We start from the raw sequence: 22603 nt of genomic DNA, 5'->3' as shown, positions 1-22603 counted from the left end.
GTTATTAATCACTGGTACGGTTTATCTTCATGTATCCTATTACAGTAATTCCCAAAAACCCTCTACTGAGAACCCTTTCGAGGATGATGTTCTCACCCCCTACATTTTTTCCCTTTCAGGATATGGGCGCAGAAGTTACGAAGAGTTTATTTATTTGTTGTCGAGATACTCTGTATTGTTTTAGTTATGGTTTATTGTACCATCGCCTTTATCTTGATATAATCTGTAAGAGGGATAGGAATTGTATTGGATAATGACTGTAATATTATGTATGTAATATTATGTATGTATGTATGTATATATATATATATATATATATATATATATGGATGTACTCTTTATGAGTTTTGTAAGTTGTATGGTATTTATGGATGTACGTTATTGAATGAAAGTATTTTTGGGAGCGGTGTTGCGGTTTAAAAGTTTTAAACGGGCTCATATTTTAGTATTAAATAGTATAAAAGTCGTCGTAATGTCCGAGCTATCAGAGTCGCGCAGCCAGAAGTGTGAACTTTGGTAGTTAGGGTATTACATTATGGTATCAGAGCAGTTCTTCCGGTAGAGCTTGAGGAATGGACTGACTATGCTTCAATTATAAGACCCGGTTAATTAACGGCTAATTAACTCATAAATGAGAATTTATTCTAGAAAGCCAAAAATGTTATTTTTATGGCTTAATATGATAGAGGAGATTGAGACGAGAATTTCGGTACCAATTTTATAGAAATCGGACCAAATTTGGACCGAACGGGCCAAACCGGACCAACCAGACCCAAAGTGGGCCCTTGGCCCAACATAACTAAACCAAAACCCTAGTTTTTAGCATTCTCTCTTCTCATTAAACACACACACACACGCTGAAATGGAGTGAGGAAGGAGAAGAACACTCTCTCAAGTTCTATCTTTCACTTGATCTTCAAACCACCATAACTTTTGATCTAGAGCTCCGATCGCCGCTCCGTTTGTGGCCATGCGTTCACCGCGGAGAGATCTACAAAACTCATACAATTAATCTTGAGGTAAGCCACGTTTTACTATTCGAAATTCCAGCCCTTGATTTCGGGTTTCATGAGCAAAAATGTTGAGATTTTGGGTTCTTTGATGTTATAGGACCCAACTCTCTTGAAGGAGAAGGTTAATCTTGTCTCCTTGGACCTTGGGTATGGTAAGATTCTCAACCAGTGAGTATGATGTTGATCATGTATAATGATGGTTGATTTGGAAATTGATATTATTGGAAATTGGGATGAGAAGGATGTATGACATGAGATTGTGTTTGTCCTTTAGCCATTGATTGAGAAGTGTTAAAATGGTTGGAGGTAGTTTTGGGAATTTTGGTAAAATGTTAATGTGTGAGTTGATGATGGCTTGTTGTTGATTTTGGTACATTTTGAATGATTTCAAAGAGAAGGGTTGAAATTGGCATGTTTTGATTGATCTTGAAAAGAGTTGAAAGTGGCTTGTTTTGAAAATGGCACTTTGTGGTTTTGAATGAAAATATGGTTTTTGGGCATATTTTGACGGGACATAACTTGGACTACGGATCTTTGATTTGTGCCAAATCTGTTTAGAAATGAAATTGGATCCGAGATGTCCATGCCGTTCGAAGAACGGGTGAAAAATGATTTAAAATGAGAGAGTTATGACCGTTAGAAGATTGGGGGTTGAATCTGTGAATTCTGCAGCTTTTAACTTAGAAAATTTTTAGCAGAATGACCCCTCGCGCGTAGGCGCACTTGGCGCGTACGCGCCGTTCTTCGAGAAAGCATCATCCACGCGTGCGCGTGGTGTGCGCGGGCGCGTCGATGCGCTGCATCGAATGCCCAACCATTTTCCAGAGAGTTGTGCCAGAGTTGTGCCAGTTTTGTGCCTGGGGCACAATGTATTCGCGCGTATGCGTGGCTGACGCGTGTGCGTCGTTTGGCTAATTTTCAACCCACTCGTTCGCGCGTATGACGCTTTCGCGTCGATGAGTTTTAAGGCCATCCACGCGTGCGCGTGGAGTGCGCGTACGCGTGGCCCTGTTTTCATCCCAAAGTTGATTTTTGAGTTTTAAAAGCCAAATTTCATACTTCTAAGCCTCCGATCTCACCACTTATATCTTAAATCATTATGATATGCCTAGCATGAGGAAAAAGGGCTAGTGAATGTGGTAACTTGCGAGTGAAGCAAGGGAAAAAAATGAATGATCATTGAGGATCAAAGATGAAAATGTGAGATGCGGAGAATGGCGGTGGAAGTGCTTGTTATGCCATGGGCCGAAGGGTCATAATTGTTAATGAATTGGCTGGTTATGGATTTAACCGTGAGCCGGATGACTAGATTATTGTCGTGTTACGGCGGAGCCATGTTTATGGCCAAGTATAAATGCATATATGCTGTTGATTGAATTGTGAATGTTTGCACTTCCACCATTGGAGATGAGGGTTTCCCTGGGTAGTAGCAATGGCTAGCCACCATGTGCTCCAGGTTGAGACTCGAAGCTCTGTTAACCCAATGTCGTAAGTGTGGCCGGGCACTGTGAAAGGCCCGGATGAGCTCGCCCCCATAAATATTCACCAGTGATGGTGATGGATAAATATTCACCAGTGAGGGTGATGGATATGGATCATGATTATGATCAAGTTTATGATGAGTATAACTCGAGTTGGGGATGCACGACAGAGGGACAGTCCAATGGTTAGCTACCAGGACTTGTCGGGTTGGCTTTATAACCGACAGATGATATCATCAGCCACTGGGGACAGGCATGCATCATAAGCATACTACATGAGTTGTTTGAGATTGCCTATTTGACTGCATATTACTTGCTATTTGTCTAAATGCCTTAATTGTTCTTATTTGTATATCTCTTGTCTGATATAATTGTGTTTGCTATATTATACTCCTACTGGTGGTTGGGAGGTCTGAAGGAATTAGAAAGGGAAGTATTAGTTAGACTGAAGGATCTTTAGTCAGTTGCCACTTACGGTTTAACTTGTTTATAAGCTTTGATATTACCTGGAGGAAGTTCTAGGATTGCCTTCGGCTTTCCTCTATTATTATGTATTATATATGTGGAAGCTGTTACCGTGCTGGGGACCTCTGGTTCTCACCCATGCGGATTTTGTGGTTTTCAGATGCAGGACGCGAGGCTTCTCGTTGAGGCATGCTGGAGACTTCTGGATTAGCGAAGATCCTTTGTTCTCGGGACTCTGTTTTGGTTTATATATCTTGTTTAGATACTTTTATCTCCATTAAATAATACAAACTGTGATGACTCCTTCTAGAGGGGATTTTTGGAGATTAGATTTTTGTATTTGTGTCCCTTTGGGTTTTCCTTATTCTATCATATGTATATATTGTTATGCTCGGACCAGTTATCTTTGCAGCCGGATTTTGAGTCTTGATATTCCTGTTTTTGACACTCCTTTATATATATGATCTCACGTTCGCTTATCCTTTACTCGTTACGTTATCGATCGGAGTGTTGCGCTTTCGAGTTACGGTTTTTGTTTACCCCTTTTTTCTACAAAGGCTCCTAGTTATAATCAATTATTCATACTACTATACGTACTAAAATTTGGTTCTGGAGGTCGTAATACCTTGCCATCTCTGAATTATGACTTAAGCATAAGTCTCTGTATGGTAGGGTGTTACATCAATTGCATACTCTGAGTGTCTGTCATGTATTAGGTCTTGTCGAATGACGAGAATTAGAGCTTTATGCACATGACGATCTATTGATTTAACGCCGTTAGTCTTGCATTGCATAATTCTTGGTATTAAGTTTGGCCGGCTTAATACTAGTGAATTATGTACATGAAGGTACTGATGGGTTGTCATAGATGTTGTACGAGTTTTGAGTAAAGCGAATCACGGGTTTTGTGAACGTTAGAAACTATTTCTCGAGGCTATTCAGTTGTGTGTCTTGAATTCTGTTCGAGTTGACCTGTTCTTTTGTATCCTAACTTGAAGTCCTTGTTTTCTAATCCTTTGGAAAGTAGTTTGATTTTTCAACTCTATTCCTCTATCGATATGCATTCTTGTTTGACCTTAAGTGCATATGCTGGTTTAAGATCCCTGTTGCATCTATCTTCCTCTGTTTGAGTTCTTCTTGATTCAAGTATTCTTTGATATAGCCTTGAACTTGTCTTAATGTGCTGTGACTTTAACTCCGGGTTCTGAGTCCATTCTTTGAGAAATTGTTGATTCAGTTTTTCTCTTACTTGACAGTGATCACAGCCAATTTTGAGATTTTATAAATTGCTGTTGATTAGATATATACTTTTCTATATATGAAACTTTGAGATTACTTATACAGTTTAACAACTATTTATTTCTAATACCTCGCCTGTACTTTTACTGGTTTACGGAACTGCATTTACTTAAAATACAATTTGATTTTCTAGTAATTTTACTATAGTTCCAACGCACATCTTCATTTGATTATGTATTTGGATATTTTTCAAAATTCTGGAAAGAAAGGGAATTTCTCGCTTTTGTCCCGGTTGAGTTTTGTTTGATAAACTTTACTTAATTCATTTTTATTTGAGTTTGAGTTAGCATACCACATGAGTTATGCCATTGTTGTTCTTTTGAAAATTTTGGACTCATAGCTTTCTTCCTATGAACAAACTAAATTCTCTATTAAATCTTCCATCTCCATGAATGTCATGTTTGACCTTGTTTTTAACTGATCTTCTACATCTTGTGAATATTGCCATTGATTTTGGTTTTTCCTTTTTGTGAATCTCATTCGTATATGAGTAAGTTTGATTCGTTTCAAATTAGTGCATCGTTTATTCTCTCATTATCTCTGCAAGAGTTTTTAGTCAAAGATTTATCCTTAAGAAATTACTAATGACTGAATCGTCTTTCGTATGACTTTTGTATTCTTTTGGATCAATTGAAAGCTTGTTTGATGACTCATGCCTAGTGAATCTTGTTTGGGCTACCTTGGTTTAAGATCCTTTCTTGCAAGGCTTGACTCCTTTTTAGTACATCTTAAACTTCTTGAATGTTCTCCTGAGATGGTGATTTTAAGAACACTTTTGGAGTCTTGTTTTGAACCTTTTAAAGAAGTTTTGAATCCTCTTGTAAGAAGTTTTAAACGGAATTTATTTTCTGTTGCTTGATTTAGATTGAAACCATTGTTCAATTTTGATGAAGTTAATTTAAAAATCGGCATGCACTATTTTAAATGAGGTTTTGGAGAACTTCCTTGTTTAGTGGAAACCGATTCGTTTGTAACGCACCACTTATTTCCTTTACCAAATTGTAAGCAAACTTTTACTTCGGAGTTTCTTTTCTAAAAAGAGTTTAACTTCCTCTTTCGTCCTTGCCATAAATGTTATACACGCTTGTTTGAATATGAAATTTTGAGAATTTTAAACAAGCATTTGATTACTTCTGAGTTTTTATGAACTGCTTTTGGTTAGGTCGTGCACTTAACTATCCTTCTAAAATATTTGAGAAAATATTTTAGCTCTTCGCCAAACTTGTGCGTAATTTGTTTTTAAAACTCTACATAATCTACTTCGACGTGAAATTGGGCTAGAGCAAAGCCACGTTTATGCTTTTGTTACTCTCTTGAAGGATATTTGTTGCTTAACTTTTCTTTTAGATTGCGAGGTGATTTTCCTGCAAGTTTTTTATTCTTTTATGACCAATGTATTTGAAAGTGTTTTTAATCGTGCTCTTGAAGTTCTATGAGCTTTGTCTTGGGTTTGAGAGATTCTTCTCTATAAACTTCGTACTTCTTCGACTCAGCTTTAATTTGTTTCAAACTAATGCGCTGATCCTTCTCCTTGTTGATCCTATTGGATTTCTTTGATTCAAGGGTTATCTTTGAGGTTGTCAATTGAATTGTGTCTAGCAAACTTCATTGCTTGAGTATCCTTGGTTGTCTGTGATTGGATATATTCTCTCAAATCTATTATTGCTATCCCTGACATTTGACTCTCCTTTCTAAATCTTGTATCCTTCTGAGTAGACTCGAGAATTGTTTTGATATCACATGCGACTTGTAGACGTATACATAACGCGATGCGTTAGTTCTTTAAGACGTGATATGTATATACGGAAGTGGAAGCGGTAGGTATGCAACCTTATGAGTTGTGGGCGTTTGGTTCCTTGCGAACGGGCTTGCGGTCGTTAGGCTTATGATCGGTTTTGGGGATTGAAAAGTGCCTGATGAGGTTGGAAAGTTGAAGCATTGAGGTTAAGATGAGATTAGTGTGCAGATGTTGAGCACGTCGTTGTAACCTCATCCTGTTTTATAACCTTCAATACCTTACCTTACTATCACATGTTTGACCCATGTTATCTTTTGCATTGAGCCTACCTTGTAACGTTTGCTTTGCAATCACACTCCTACCTTTACATCCTTATGCTTATGACAATCAAAGTATTTGAAAATCGTATAAATGATTATATTGAGATATTTTTGCTTCTTCCTTAAATGTGTTCAAGGGTGAACTGTTATGGAATTTCTTTCATTTTGTATCAATTTTCGAGGGCGAAAATTTTTATAAGGTGGGTAGGATGTAAGACCCAGAACTTTTAAAAAGTCTTATTATGATCAAGTGTCAAATCATATAGTTATTTATAGCCTTAATTTCGGAAATCATTTTATTAAAGATAATTAAGGCAAGTGTGATTTATTGAATTTGAGACAAGTTATGATTTATTATCCAATTTGATAATTATTGGATTATTTTCTATAATTATATTATAAAGTTGGTAGTTGTGAAATAATAAGGATTTTTATATGATTCGGATTAAATAATTAATATTTTAAAGATTAATACTGTTACTTTGGAAAATAAAGGGTTTAATTATATTATTTCTAATTATTTTGATTTGGATATTTTATTGAAAATAAAGTGTAAGATTGATGAGTAAATAGTATTTTTATACATTATTATTGTTGGGTTATAATTTATTTCTAATTACTATATTACCCTTATTTTTAAATAAAATTACTAAAATGTCCTTAACCCTAATTTTTGAAAATGAAACCCTAACCCAACGACCCATTACCCGACCCGGTTTCTTTCTCCCTCAAACCCAAGCAGCAGCAGCTGCGCCCCTCTACCCTAGACACCCACACGCAGAAGCAAAAGGAAAAGAAAGAAAGAAACAAACGCATTTGAGAGAGAAGGAAAGGAGTTCGCCGTGTGTGGAGGAAAGGAGATCGCCGGAGGAGGAGAGGAAGACTCGCGCCGGCGTGCTGGCCTCACTGCCGCCGTCGCGCCATCGTCAAACCATGGAGGGAAGTGGGGAGAGGAATCGGAGAAGAAGGACGGTGTGGTGCCAGCGAGGAGTGCCGTCGCCGTTGCTGTCGCCAGGGGAGGAGAGTGACGCGAAGGAGGGAGATGAGGCTTCATTGCCGTCGCGTTCTGCCACACGCGAGGAGCGCCGCTGTCGAAGCCATGCCTTTCGTCCCTGCCCAGTCACGATTCTGCCATCCTACGCCGCTGCTGGGTCCCATTGCTGTGCGTCGCCGTCCAAGGAAGAGCGAGAAGACCTGCGGCTCAGGGATGCACAGAGGAAGAAAAACGCTCCGGCTGCCACTGCTACTAGGGTTTTGTTGCCGGCGTTCTAGCGCCACCGTTTGTTCCCTTGTCGTTGTCGCTGTTCTGCCCGGCGTCGCCAGTATTGAAGTCAGCCACTACCACCATCGAGTTGTTGGAGCTGGTGCTTCTTTTGGAGGTTTGAATGGGAGATATGCTCAGCTCTGCCTCTGCTCCTGATTCTCGCCGCTGTCGGAGCCTCTGCCATCATCGGGGTTGTTGTTCAGTTGGTGCCGTGATGACATGTCACCATGTCATGTTTTTCTATGCTTTTTCTTTTGTTTTCAATAGGTTTTATGCACTTTCTTAAGCCATAAGCAAGCCAATTGGGTAGATTTCCATGTTTCCTTTGATTCATTCAACCATGGATGAATTAATGCACTTTCATGAGATTTTGTGCTATAATTGTCATATATTATGAAAGAAACACAATCTTATGATTTGGGGCATAGCTTTGATTGTTTTGATTGATTGATGATAGGTGAAAAGAGTTTTGAAGAAGGTTGAAGGAAGAAGGAATGGCTAGGAGCAAGAGCTTTTTGGCAAATGTTGGTGCCACACCAACATACCCAGGGGAGAAAAAGCTTGCGCCAACGTTTGCCTCAAGCTTTTTGGCAAACGTTGGCGCCACAACAGCCTGAAGGGGTATACTTCCAACAAGAATAACTTGAGCTACAGAGCTCCAAATGAGGTGATTCAAAAAGCAATGGAAAGTAGGAATCGAGAGCTTTCCAAGCATATATGGCAGGAGAAAACTGCCCCGCAATGAGCATAAACGAACATGGTGGCAACCTGCAGTGAGGCCAACTGACCTCTGCACCTTCGACGGAGTATAACTCGAGCTGTAGAGCTCCAAATGATGCGCTCCCAACGGCATTGGAAAGTAGACATTCAGAGCTTTCTAACAATATATAATAGTATGGGATGGACAATACGTTTGAGCCTCCAGAACTGGCGTTTTCGACCACGTTTGAGGCAAACTTTACCTCAAACGCTGCACACCAAAGCCAGCGACCCTGTCCTCTTCAAAGGGGCATAACTTGAGTTGTAGATGTCCAATTGAGGTGATTCCAATTGGGTTAGAAAGCTGACATTCAGAACGTTCCAACCATATATAATAGTCTATAGTTGGCATGAAATTGGCAACGTTGACAAGAGGACAAAGTAGCACCCCACACATGCACACAAGGGGATCCACGTTTGGCTAAAAGTTTGACCTCAAACTTTAGCTCAAACGTGGATATCAGCAAAAGGGGGTGGCTGATATAAAAAGCTTGAGCAAAAGTTTGCCTGAAACTTTGACTCAAGCTTTTATGATTCTTGGCCCGGTTCACAATGGGTTTCTCTCCAACTCCAAGAGCAATCAACAGAGGCTTTTATCAACCCAATTCCATCAAGAGCAAAGGCCCAATTCAAGGCTTGAAGACCATTTGAAGAAAGTGTATAAATAGCTTAGGATTTAAGTTTTTAGGGGAGCTTTCCCTTTTAGTTTTACTGAGTAGTTTTTGGAGAACTTTTGGTTTTGAATTGTTTTGAGTTTTTGAGTTTCGGAGTAGGAGAATTGAATTCTCTTCCTCTTAGTTTTCTTGTTTTCAATTTCAATTACATTTGTCTTGGATCTTGGGTTGGAGAATTGAAGGAATTCTGTTTCATTCTCACTTTGAGATTTCTCTTGTTCTTCTTCTACAAAAGTTCAGTGAATTAAGGATTTGAATCAACACTCTATTTACTGCTTTCATCTTCATTTCTTTTGCAAATTGTTCTTTATTGGATCAAGGAAGGATTCGAGATCTAGACTTGTTTTCTAGTCTCTTCCAACCCCTGAGATCTTCAACCTCTCATTTAGATTTTGCAATTGAGTTATATTTCTGTTTTGCTTCTTTAAGCAATTTTCCTTCTCTGTTGAGATCTATTGCATTTTATTACTTCCTCGGATTTATTGCTCTGCATAGTTCCTTGTTTAATTGTGCATCCCGAATCCTAATTCCTTTTATTCTTCTTGCAATTTAACTTTCCAGTTACTTGATCTACTGCTTTCTTTTAATTTCCAGCACCCACTCCCCTTTACATTTAATGCAATTTTACTTTTCTTGCAATTTAATATTCTTGCAATTTACATTTCTTGCTCTTCAAGTTTTCTGCCCATTTACTTCCTGCACTTTAAATTCTCTTGTTATTTACTTTCTGCTGCACCAATTATCACACAATTCACTCAATGTTAGCTTGACTAAACTAATCACCCACTAAAGTTGCTTGATCCATCAATCCCTGTGGGATCGACCTCACTCACGTGAGATTTACTACTTGATGTGACCCGGTATACTTGCCGGTTAGATTTGGGTGTTTTGAAAAATTCGTTTTTCCACAAAAACACACATCAAGTTTTTGGCGCCGTTGCCGGGGATTGATTTAGATCAACAATGATTAAGTGGGTGAGAAGTCTAGATCAAGCATTTTCTTTATTTTTCTTCTCTGTTCTAAGTTGAAACCAAGGTGTTTGAGTTATTGCCTCACTAAGAAATTCTTTCTCTATGACATGAATTTCGAATTTCATTGATGTTTACAAAATACAAATGGAGTTCAACTCATCTTATGGTCAAACAAAATTTTATGGGATATCACCCACCATCACCAATCTCTAATGGTGGCTGGGAATATCACCAAGAAAATACAAATTCTAAGCACTCCAATCCATGGAGATTTGCTTCAGAGACACAAGATGAGCAAGAAAACCATATGGAATATTTCCTTCCACCACAAAATGATGCAAGTCATGATTCTAATGGTGGCTGGGAAGGGAATTCTAATGCTCCATATGATATTCATCCAAAGTTATCATCACTTGACCATGCTTCAACAGAAAGCCCCTTTCAAAACTCACCACCCACACAAACTTCCATGAACCAAAGCCTCTCAAAGCTTGAGACCATGTTCAAAAGATATGAGGAGAAGACAATGAAAGTCTGGAAAGAACGAGAGAACTCCCTCAAAAACATGGAAGCGTAATTAGGCCAATTGGTGAGTGCAATGAAGAAGAAGGAAAAACAAGAGGAAGAGGCTACTGAGTCAAGTGAATTTTTAGTGAAAAAGAAAGAGGTGGTGGAAATAGTTGAAAATGAAACTGCACTTGAGGTGACAAAAGAACCTGAACACTCACAACCTCCTCAAATCCCCCTGGACCAAAAAGTCTCAACAATTGAATCTGAGATTAAAAGATATGAAGAGGAGATGAAGAAATGTTGGGAAGATCAACAAACCTCCTCCATGAAAGAGCTATTAAAACAAATGTTGAGTGTAAAAGAGGAAGTGGAGGAGTAAGAAAGTGAGGAAGTCATTCCAAACTCAAGTGAGGCAGAGAAGTACATGAAGGAGGAGTTCATGGAACCACCAGTTCAAAAGGCTCTGGATGAATACAAAACTCCAATAATCACACAGCAACCAAGTCTTGAATCCAAAGAAGTGAAGGCAACTAGCAAGAACACCAAATCTGTCCCTAATCCAGCGAGCAAGATCAATCAAGCCATTTGTAAAAGGAAGCTTGCTGAGGAAAGGCCAAGACAAGGGACACTAGCTGAATCCTTCCCTCCTTTGAGGTCATTCCTCTTAACAAACTGGAAAAAGAGGAAGAAAGTGAAGAACAACATGTCAAGCTAATGACACTAAAAGAGCACTTGTTGGGAGGTAACCAAACCGTAGGTAACATTTTTTTCTGCTTTGTTTTCTTCCTTTGTTTAGTTTAAATTTCAATAAATTGACATATGGTTGCAAGAATAGCTAGGAGCAAGAGAGAACAAAAAGTTTGAGCCAAAGTTTGCCTCAAACTTTTGCTCAAACTTTTGGAAGAGTTGAAAACATCCCAGAGGAAAAAAGTTTGAGCCAAAGTTTGCCTCAAACTTTAGCTCAAACTTTTGGAAGAATTGAAAACACCCTGGAGGAAAAAGCTTGAGTCAATGTTTGCCAAAAAGCTTGAGGCAAACGTTGGTGCCACACCAACATACCCAGGGGAGAAAAAGCTTGCACCAACGTTTGCCTCAAGCTTTTTGGCAAACGTTGGCGCCACAACAGCCTGAAGGGGTATACTTCCAATAAGAATAACTTGAGCTACAGAGCTCCAAATGAGGTGATTCAAAAAGCAATGGAAAGTAGGAATCGAGAGCTTTCCAAGCATATATGGCACTACATGGTGGACACTAAAATTGAGGGAGAAAACTGCCCCGCAATGAGCATAAACGAACATGGTGGCAACCTGCAATGAGGCCAATTGACCTCTGCACCTTCGACGGAGTATAACTCGAGCTGTAGAGCTCCAAATGATGCGCTCCCAACGGTATTGGAAAGTAGACATTCAGGACTTTCCAACAATATATAATAGTATGGGATGGACAATACGTTTGAGCCTCCAGAACTGGCGTTTTCGACCACGTTTGAGGCAAACTTTACCTCAAACGCTGCACACCAAAGCCAGCGACCCTGTCCTCTTCAAAGGGGCATAACTTGAGTTGTAGATGTCCAATTGAGGTGATTCTAATTGGGTTAGAAAGCTGACATTCAGAGCTTTCCAACCATATATAATAGTCTATAGTTGGCATGAAATTGGCAACGTTGACAAGAGGACAAAGTAGCACCCCACACATGCACACAAGGGGATCCATGTTTGGCTAAAAGTTTGACCTCAAACTTTAGCTCAAACGTGGATATCAGCAAAAGGGGGTGGCTGATATAAAAAGCTTGAGCAAAAGTTTGCCTCAAACTTTGACTCAAGCTTTTATGATTCTTGGCCCGGTTCACAATGGGTTTCTCTCCAACTCCAAGAGCAATCAACAGAGGCTTTTATCAACCCAATTCCATCAAGAGCAAAGGCCCAATTCAAGGCTTGAAGACCATTTGAAGAAAGTGTATAAATAGCTTAGGATTTAAGTTTTTAGGGGAGCTTTCCCTTTTAGTTTTACTGATTTGTTTTTGGAGAATTTTGGTTTTGAATTGTTTTGAGTTTCTGAGTTTCGGAGTAGGAGAATTGAATTCTCTTCCTCTTAGTTTTCTTGTTTTCAATTTCAATTACATTTGTCTTAGATCTTGGGTTGGAGAATTGAAGGAATTCTATTTCATTCTCACTTTGAGATTTCTCTTGTTCTTCTTCTACAAAAGTTCAGTGAATTAAGGATTTGAATCAACACTCTGTTTACTGCTTTCATCTTCATTTCTTTTGCAAATTGTTCTTTATTGGATCAAGGAAGGATTCGAGATCTAGACTTGTTTTCTAGTCTCTTCCAACCTCTGAGATCTTCAACCTCTCATTTAGATTTTGCAATTGAGTTATATTTCTGTTTTGCTTCTTTAAGCAATTTTCCTTCTCTGTTGAGATCTATTGCATTTTATTACTTCCTCGGATTTATTGCTCTGCATAGTTCCTTGTTTAATTGTGCATCCCGAATCCTAATTCCTTTTATTCTTCTTGCAATTTAACTTTCCAGTTACTTGATCTACTGCTTTCTTTTAATTTCCAGCACCCACTCCCCTTTACATTTAATGCAATTTTACTTTTCTTGCAATTTAATATTCTTGCAATTTACATTTCTTGCTCTTCAAGTTTTCTGCCTATTTACTTCCTGCACTTTAAATTCTCTAGTTATTTACTTTCTGCTGCACCAATTATCACACAATTCACTCAATGTTAGCTTGACTAAACTAATCACCCACTAAAGTTGCTTGATCCATCAATCCCTGTGGGATCGACCTCACTCACGTGAGTTTTACTACTTGATGCGACCCGGTATACTTGCCGGTTAGATTTGGGTGTTTTGGAAAATTCGTTTTTCCACAAAAACACATATCATGCCGCTGCCTGGGTCGCTGCGGTACCAGCCACTATGATGGAGCTACTCTGTTTAGTGATTTCTGCGAGTTTTGACTTTGAGGTAAAGGGGTTTTAATTTGTGGTTTTGGTCATTTTGGATCTTGATAAGGTTTTGATGTTACGTGGTTTCTATAGTTGATCCACCGGAGCTTCTGGCCGCCGCCGGAGCTGTTGCCGGGGCCGGTTCGAAATCGCAGCTGCTTCGTGTTGTTATTCCGGTAAGAAATTATGTTTCGAAAAGTCTCGCGTTAGTCTTCGGTTGTGTTTGGTTAATAAATGAGTTTTGGTAACGTGGGGTCGAGTCCTGATTATTATATATTGTGATTAGTGTGCTATGGTTATTGCGAAAGTGACTGGGAGCTGAGGTTTTGGTTGCCGGTGATTTCGAGTTGAGGCAAAAAGGACTCTGTGAGACGTTTGGGTTATGGATTTGCGTGTTGAGGTAGGGGCGCTTTCCAAAAACTATGTTTTATGTATTGGAATTATTACATATGGATACTGATGTGAGACAATTGGTATTTGGTGATTGTATCTGCCTTATGTGTTATTTGATTGACTCGAGTGATTATGGATGTTGGTTTGGTTGAATTGTTGTGCGGCTTTGTGAAATGTAATGTTTTGAAGTTGATTCTTTAAAGATTTGAAATCTGAGTTTGATCCGTTGAGCATTGATTTGAATTGAGTCAATTATTTTGATAATGTGAAAAGTCAGACGCACTTTTGAATTCAGCCTGGTTTACTTTAATTGACTTGGTTTGGACAAATGATTTGTTATTGAGCCGTTTCCTTAAAGCTTTGGAAATTAGTTAAATCGGTTGACATTGATTTGATTTCGAAATGGTTTCCTTGAGATATGCCACTGAGACGACTGTTGGATTTAGCGTGATTTTAAATTGATTTTTGGGTTCTGGACTGTTGAAAAGGATTGAGGAACGGTTTAGTTGGGACTCAAACCGGGTGGCAAAGTCCAAGTTTTAGGGGAGATGCTGCCGAAATTTCTATAAATTCCGAGGCTTTATTTGAAATGTTATTTGGGAAATTTGGAGTTTAATGCCTTTCCTATTTACTTGGAGGATTGTGAATTTATGGCTTCTTTTATTATTTTTACTTAGAACAATTATGAAAGCGATGAAGCTACGCTTTGGAAGAATTATTGAAAAGAGAATCATGATTCCTCCTTACTTTTCCGAGAAGAATAGTATGTCTTTGGGTACAAGTTATTCGAAAAGGAATTTTGCCTTGAGGCTGTTTTAAAAAGGAAAAACTGGTTTATGTTTTTCTCTATTAAACATAAATAGTGTCCATTGGAAGAGTTTTCGTGATTTTAAAAGGAACTGGATCTCGATTGACGAACCTCATTATTTTGACGTTTTGAATAAGATTCAGAGTACCCTTTGAACTCTAGTTTAACACAACAAAAATGATTCTCTTATCAGTTTGAAACGCTCAGGTTTAATTATGGAATTGAAGCCGGTTTTTGTTTAAGAAAAGGAAATGGTTTTGAAAAGAGTAATTGATTACATGACTCGGATTGGCTTGGATCCTATTTTACTACCCAAATAAGGAAGCCAAGATTTTTAATGATTTTAAATGAATTTGGCAAAATGAGTTGTTATTCTTCCCTAAGGACTTGGGACTTTGCCGAGGAACTTTTGTTACAAAAATCCCATTGTTGGATGGGTGGTTTTGAATGTTTCAAAAGGAATCTTTAACTTTCCATGGTTTTGGAAGTTTTGGAAAGAGAATGCCGGGAGTGGCTATGTTTTAAAAAAGGGAACTCACTTTGAGTAAATTTGGCTTATGAGCCTGAGATGATTTGAGAAACGAGATTTCTAAAGCCAAGGCTGAAAAGAGTTGAAACTTGATTTCAAAGTGAAATGAATTCAGAAAATGATTTATGGCTTAAATGCCAATTTCATGAATTTGATGATTTTGAATGTGGAAGTGCTGTTTTGTTGTGAGCCGAAATGGCTGTGTATGATTATGAATATTGGCTGGTTCTGGATTGAACTGAGAGCTGGATGGCTGAGATGGATGTTGATCCATGGCTGAGAATGAAAGCACCTATGGTGAGATATTGATAATTGTGATTTGCACTTTCACTATCGGAGATTTGAGTTTCCCTATGTCGTCAGGGTGGCCGGGCACTGTGAAATTCCCGGACGAGCTCACCCCCATAAATATTCACCAGTAATGGTGATGGATAAATATTCACCAGTGATGGTGATGGATAAATATTCACCAGTGATGGTGATGGATAAATATTCACCAGTGAGGGTGATGGATATGGATCATGATTATGATCAAGCTTATATTGAGTATAACTCGAGTTGGGGAGACCCGACAGAGGGACAGTCCAATGGCTAACTACCAGGACTTGTCGGGTTGGCTCTATAACCGACAGATGATATCATCAGCCACTAGGGACAGGCATGCATCATATGCATTTATGTGACATTGTTTGGGTGTACATGTTATACTTGGCTTGCCTATGTGAGTAATTGCTAACTGTTCTACTTGTAATAACTATTTGCTTGTGCTTGAACTTCCTATCTATGTTTGCATCTGGGACTCTGTTGGATTGTGGTGATTGGTTGTTGGTTGGATTATTTGGGCCTAGGGCCGTGGTTGGAATGAGATGAACCGATGGTTGATTTCAGTTTTGTGTTTCTGGTTTGGAATAAAATATGAAAGGCTACTTTGTTTTAGCATAGATAAACCGTTTTGAAAGACTTTTGAGTTTTGAGAATTGAACGGTTCCTCTTTTAGAAAAGATTCCCGACTTTACTTCTATTGGAAACTGTTGTTTTTGAAAAGAGGCATAAGACGGTTATGAATCACTGGTGCAATTATCTTCACGTATCCTATTACAGTAATTCCCAAAAACCCTCTACTGAGAACCCTTTCGAGGATGATGTTCTCACCCCCCTACATTTTTCCCCTTTCAGGATATGGGCGCAGAAGTTACGAAGAGTTTATTTATTTGTTGTCGAGATGCTCTGTATTGTTTTAGTTATGGTTTATTGTACCATCGCCTTTATCTTGATATAATCTGTAAGAGGGATAGGAATTGTATTGGATAATGACTCTAATATTATGTATGTATATATATATATATATATATATATATATATATATATATATATATATATATATGTACTCTTTATGAGTTTTGTAAGTTGTATGGTATTTATGGATGTACGTTATCGAACGAAAGTATTTTTGGGAGCGGTGTTGCGGTTTAAAAGTTTTAAACGGGCTCATATTTTAGTATTAAATAGTATAAAAGTCGTCGTAATGTCCGAGCTATCAGAGTCGCGCAGCCGGAAGTGTGAACTTTGGTAGTTAGGGTATTACACTCAATTTATTTACCTTGTCCAAGAGAATGGTTGGACCATATTCCCGCCTGAAAGCATCTATTTCTTCCTACAATTCAATTGAAAGAAATTACTTGATTTGAACCCAAATAAAGTAAGAAATGAACCGAAATTTATTAATTTAGAAATTACTTACCAGTTTCCAATTTTTACATTTATATTTTTCATTTTTTATCTTTTCATGATTAATTGTTTCCAGTCATTTCATCACATATATCCCGCAATCATAACTAAGAAAGAAATAAAAAAAGTAAAATACGATTAATAGGAGAGACACATAAAAGCATAATAAAGCATATTAATAATAGTACTATAGGAAAGAAAGATATCTACGATGTTCGTTTACTACAGATCGTAATTCAACGCCCTCTCTGTCATCCATCAAAGGTTCCGCCCCAACATAAACTCTCATCTGGGATACTATTAAGTTCTGAAAAAGATACAAAAAGCATATTTCAATTCAATAATAATTGAAGAAAACCAAGCCCACAAACAACGCTCAATCAAGCACAATGAATGATTGATAATGGATAGAAATTAGAGATAACTTACAACAAATTTTTTTAAAACTATTCTTGACTGAGGTATTTCATTTTTCTTTCTCTTGACGGGTCAAGCACATAGATGGCATTCTTCTTAACATCAGAAATCGACAACCACCAATGGCCTTCATTACAAACTGGTGCAAACAGCTGAAGTTTGGAAAAAAGATAGAATATTTTTGTCTAAATGATAGCAAACAACAAAATTATTAAATAAGTTTTTGAAATCACAACTTACAAATAGATGCGATGCCAGTTTTCTTTTGTCCAGAAAAGGCAGGAAGTCCTTAAATTCACTGATCCGGTGGGCCTTCTTAGTGTTTGGATCAATGTATTCAACATCGTGCCTCCCCAGCATTAAATTATGCAAAATAAACCTCAGTTAAATCACAAATGAACCAAAATTACATCAGATTTGAACTAGCAGTAAAAAAAGCTCAATCATCAACAAGAACACGTCAAATTCATTTCTGGATTCAAATGAACCTCAACTAAACTAAGAAATTAATCGAATTTGATTCAGATTTGAACAAAACATCATAAACATTAATCAGCAAGAAAAACACATTTTTAATTCATTTCTGCATGTAAATGAACTCAACTAAACTAAGAGATGAACAGAAATTACATCAGATTTAAACTAGCAGTCAAGAAAGCTCAGTCATCAACAAAAAAAAAATTCAAAAAATTATTTAAGGAATAAAAAATTTGGCTTAGCACAATATCTGTTGGAGCTTCTTGCGGAAGATTCTTCGCAAGCCTGGTGTTGGGATTCCAGAGGACAGTTGTATTAAATAGAAAAGAGTTCAATAATGAGGCAAAATTACTTCAGATTTGAACTAGCAGTAAAAAATGCTCAATCATCAACAAGAACACATCGAATTCATTCCTAGATTTCAAATGAACCTCAAATAAACTAAGGAATAAACCAAAATTACTATTATATACCATTAAAAGTAATCAAAACGATTTTAAGTAAAACTTACACATTAAGAGGAGCTTCTTGCTCCGATTGCCTTACCAAAGCTTCTTCGCAGGCTTGCTATTGGGGTTTCGAAGGGCAGCTGTATTAAACAGAAAAGAGTTCAATAATAAAGCAAAATTACTATTATATACTATCAAAACTAGTAAAAGGATTTTAAGTGGAACTTACACATTAAGAGGAGCTTCTTGCTCCAATTTCATTGTCGAAGTTTCTTCACATGCCTGGTGTTAGGGTTCCGCAGGGCAGCTGGATTAAACAGAAAAGTGTTCAATAATAAATTGAAATTATTCTCATATACCATCAAAACTAATAAAAAAAATTTTAAGTACAACTTACTTATTAACAGAAGCTTTTTCTGTTTGAGTTTTCCAAGGGACAGAGGTAACAATCTTTTGATGTTTCATTATCTCTTCCACAAGAGAATTTGGAAGAGCCATTACAATAGGAACTCTAATGAAGATAAACAAGCAAGAAGTTAATGTTGAATGATTAGAATAAGAACTCTTTTTATTAGAATAGGAAAGTAAGTTGAAAAACTCACATATCAAAAGGTTGAGAGTGAGTTTCTTCTTGAACCGCAAGGATTTGTTGTTAAGAATCATGTGTTGTGCTACTAATAATTAAACAAAAATTTCATTTGATTAATTAAACAAAAATTATTACCTAAATTAAAAAGACAAACGTAAGTATTTGGTTCTGATAAATACTTTGGTTCATCTCTTAATTTATTTGAGTTCGTTTGCATGCTGAAATCAATTGAAAATGTACTTTTTTTGCTGATTGAATGTTTATGAGGTTTTGTTCAAATATGAACCAAATTCGGTTTATTTGTGAATTGAGTTAGGTTCATTTGATACTACTGTTAAGTATTTGGAGTATTGACCAAATTTTTGTTCCCTATAGCAAAACTGCAAAAGATGACTGTCTCAAAAAAGGAGAAGCCGCATTATAATGTAAGCATATACATAATAAATCAACTCTATTTTGGCATTATAAATATATCATAACATAATGTTTCAAATCCTTGCAAAAAACTCAGGATTTGAGATACTCAACAAAATCAATAGCTAGGATGTTCAAAGAATTGAGTGTAGAAAAGAAAACTATTGTTGAAGAAATGAGATTCGTGCGCTAGTACATATCCTAAAATTGAACATCTCTCACAAGCTCTTGAGGGAATTGATTCGTTGCTTTGATGCCTATCATGGATGCTTGAACACTCTCTTTTACATTTGTATTTTTTTTATCTTTTTGTTATTCCTTAAGTTATTTCGGTTCATTCCTTGTTTATTTGAGGTTCATTTGAATATGGAAAATGAACTAATCCTTTTTGACTAATTTGTTTATATTAAAATATTGTAGGGGATCATTTTTCAAAAAAAAAAAAAGTTGCATACAGCAAACTGAGTGAGAAACAGAAAGAGATTATTGACGGCTTTAAAGGTGCTACTTTGGCATCTTTGACAAAATCTGTCATTGATATGAGTATTGAAGGCGAGGCGAACTTGCTGAAATTCAAGAAGACATTCGTTGTCTTTGTCCAAAAATGCTTCTTACTGCCAACAACAGTAAGCACAGTCTTCCCGATCCATATATAAACCTCCTGCTCTTCATGTGGACACAGTCCAACAATGGAATTGGGCGTCTCATGTGCTGAGCTTCCTGATGAAAGGGGATCAAAACCCAGAGAGCAAGAAAAAAACTCTCGGTTGATGGATGCGTCTTCGTTTTAATATTAATATATTTTCATGAAACGAAGTTTCCTGATCCAGAGGCAGATGATGCTCCAGAGCCACCATGGGTGGTGTATTGGACACGGAGGAGGCTGGTCGAGTGGATTGCTTTGGAAACAAGTAATGCCATGGTAATTAAAAAAATAATTTCCCTTAAAAGTTTGGTTCAGATGCTTCTAAAAAATTGGCTAATTAAATAAGTTTATATTTTAGGGACTTTTGAAAAGAGCATAATTAGGAGGGGGAGATAGAACAAAAGAAGGGGGAAAAGAAAGAAAAGAAAAAGAAAAGAAAAAAAAGAAAAGTGTCGTCTTGCATTCGTCTTCGGAAGAAGACAGTTTTACTGAATCTGAGTATACTTGTCACCACCTTCCCTATTAAAAACTATCTACTTATTTAAAGTTTTATATTGTTATTTTAACAAAACTTTTTGTATGTATCGCAGAGAAGAAGAAGAAATCGAAAAAACACTACCAAAGAAAAGAAAACGACCACAAAGGGTGGCAAAAAAACAAACCAAAAAAAGGAAGATTGTTCTGACGAATTCGGAAAGCAAAACTGAATCCGAAGACGAGTAGGATTTGGAAATTATTATTTTCGGTTCATTTTTATGTTTATTTGAAGTTCATTTGGTTTAGTTTCACTTGGATTTGCTAAAAATTGTTCATGTGTGCTTGTTAAGTTAGTTACAGCTCTGATATTTGTCACTAGTACACATTCGATTTATTTTTGTTGATGATCTATTTGTCTGCTTGTTCAAATCTAAAATAATTTCGATTCGTTTATTTTTTAATTATGGTTCATCCTAAGTTTAAATCAAAACTTATTGTATGGATTTTCATAAACGAATGAGTAAAGGAGACAGGTGCTGAAAAAAAAAAACAAAAAATAGAAGAACGAAGAGAAAAAATGATTGCGCTGAAAAAACAAATGTTACTCTGGATGACTGTAACCCGATAGATGCACAATATGATTTATCGCAGACGTAAGATTGAGTTTCTTATATAAAGTTCTTTTACTTTCTCTGTTAACTTTTCCTAAAACCTCATATAATTTCTTTGGATTTACTGAGTAATATTTATTTATTTATTTATTTATTTATTTATTTGCTTAGACTGTCGACTATAAATTTTGGCAGCGAAACCGAACCTGTGTCACAAATATAGACGAGCTTGGCACCGTCTGTGAATGCACTGAGCAATACCAAGTAATTCCTCTTAACTTTTATTTACATCTTCTACTTTTAATTGGAATATCTTGGTTGATGATTTTAGTTTTGTATCTTTTTTTATTAGAAAAGTACCCTTGAAAAATAGAGTTTACTTGAGGTTCAATTCTGAAGTAATTTTGGTTCATTTATAGGTTTAATTGAGGTTCATTTAAATCCAAAAATAAATTTGATGTGTATTTAATTCTCTGCTTTTAATCTTGGTTGATGATTTTAATTTAGTATCTTTTTTATTAGAAAAATATCCCCAAAACCCCTGTTGCATTTTTTAGAAGAAAGAAACGACATGAAAAAAAAGAAAAGAAAAACAGAGTTTACAACCTCCAACTATGTAAGTTCAAATACTTACGTTGATCTTTTTAATTTAGGTAATACTTTTTGTTTAATTAATCACATGAAATTTTTGTTTAATTATTAGTAACACAACACCTGATCCTCAACAACAAATCCTTTAGGTTCGAGAAAAAACTCAGTCTCAATATTTGGATACGTGAGTTTTTCAACTTACTTTCCCATTCTAATCAAAAGAGTTCATATTCTATGTGATTTGTTGTTGAGGATAGACGTTGTGTTACTAATAATTAAACCAAAATTTTATGTGATTAATTAAACAAACCTAGAAAAATATTCTTAAATTAAAAAAATCTACTTTTTCTTGACAATATTACTAACCGTGGTAGCATAAATAACTTCAACTGCAAGTTTATTTTGTGTAATACTCCAACCAATAAATTTCAAAACTTTCTAAGAAATATAAACAGAACACTTGAATTTGCTAAGATATTTTCTCTTCAAGTGTTTTAAAGTATTAAGAGTTTCATATTTGAATTTTTTAAATAATCTACATTGACCTTGTGGTTAGCCAAAACTTACAAATTTGACTTCAGAGATGACTTGATTCGCATTGCACAAAAGTTCCAAAGTGTTGTATTCATAAGCATTTACACAAATATTCCCAATTATTTATGTGAAAATTTTTATATTAAATGGGAGTTCTCTTATCTCTTTCAGGAGTTCCGTGAGTTCGCTTTTTAGGTTGAAGGTAGATTCTTGTTAATAAAGGTAAATTTATCTTTGGTTTGTTCTATTTGTATCTTTTTCATGTCTTCCTCTGACTCCGGTCTTGGCTAATCGTCTTGTCGTGCATCTAGGTCAGCTAGGAAGATTTCCGCTGCGTACCGGGATCGCTTTCAGAGAAATAAACTGGTGTTGTCACATTCTATCGCAACATCGTGGTCACCATATACTATTTCTGTGGTTTTATTATTAGCTTGAAATTTCATAATTAGGAACCTGGTAAATATGGCAGCAGAAAGATCATTTATTAT

The 22603-nt window shown here is 36.6% G+C and overlaps 1 long non-coding RNA gene across 1 annotated transcript in view; it reads left to right on the top strand.

Annotated features, from left to right (window-relative positions):
* The window catches only part of LOC110270007, a 19875-nt gene extending 3467 nt beyond the window's left edge, over positions 1-16408 (top strand). Inside the window, exons 3-4 of the long non-coding RNA XR_002358960.1 lie at positions 4536-4540; positions 16359-16408. This is a non-coding gene — a long non-coding RNA (uncharacterized LOC110270007). The remainder of the gene's footprint in view (positions 1-4535; positions 4541-16358) is intronic.

Source organism: Arachis ipaensis, chromosome B03 (assembly GCF_000816755.2).
Source record: "Arachis ipaensis cultivar K30076 chromosome B03, Araip1.1, whole genome shotgun sequence".
Lineage (NCBI taxonomy): Eukaryota > Viridiplantae > Streptophyta > Magnoliopsida > Fabales > Fabaceae > Arachis > Arachis ipaensis.
This window is presented reverse-complemented; position numbering and strand designations above follow the sequence as displayed.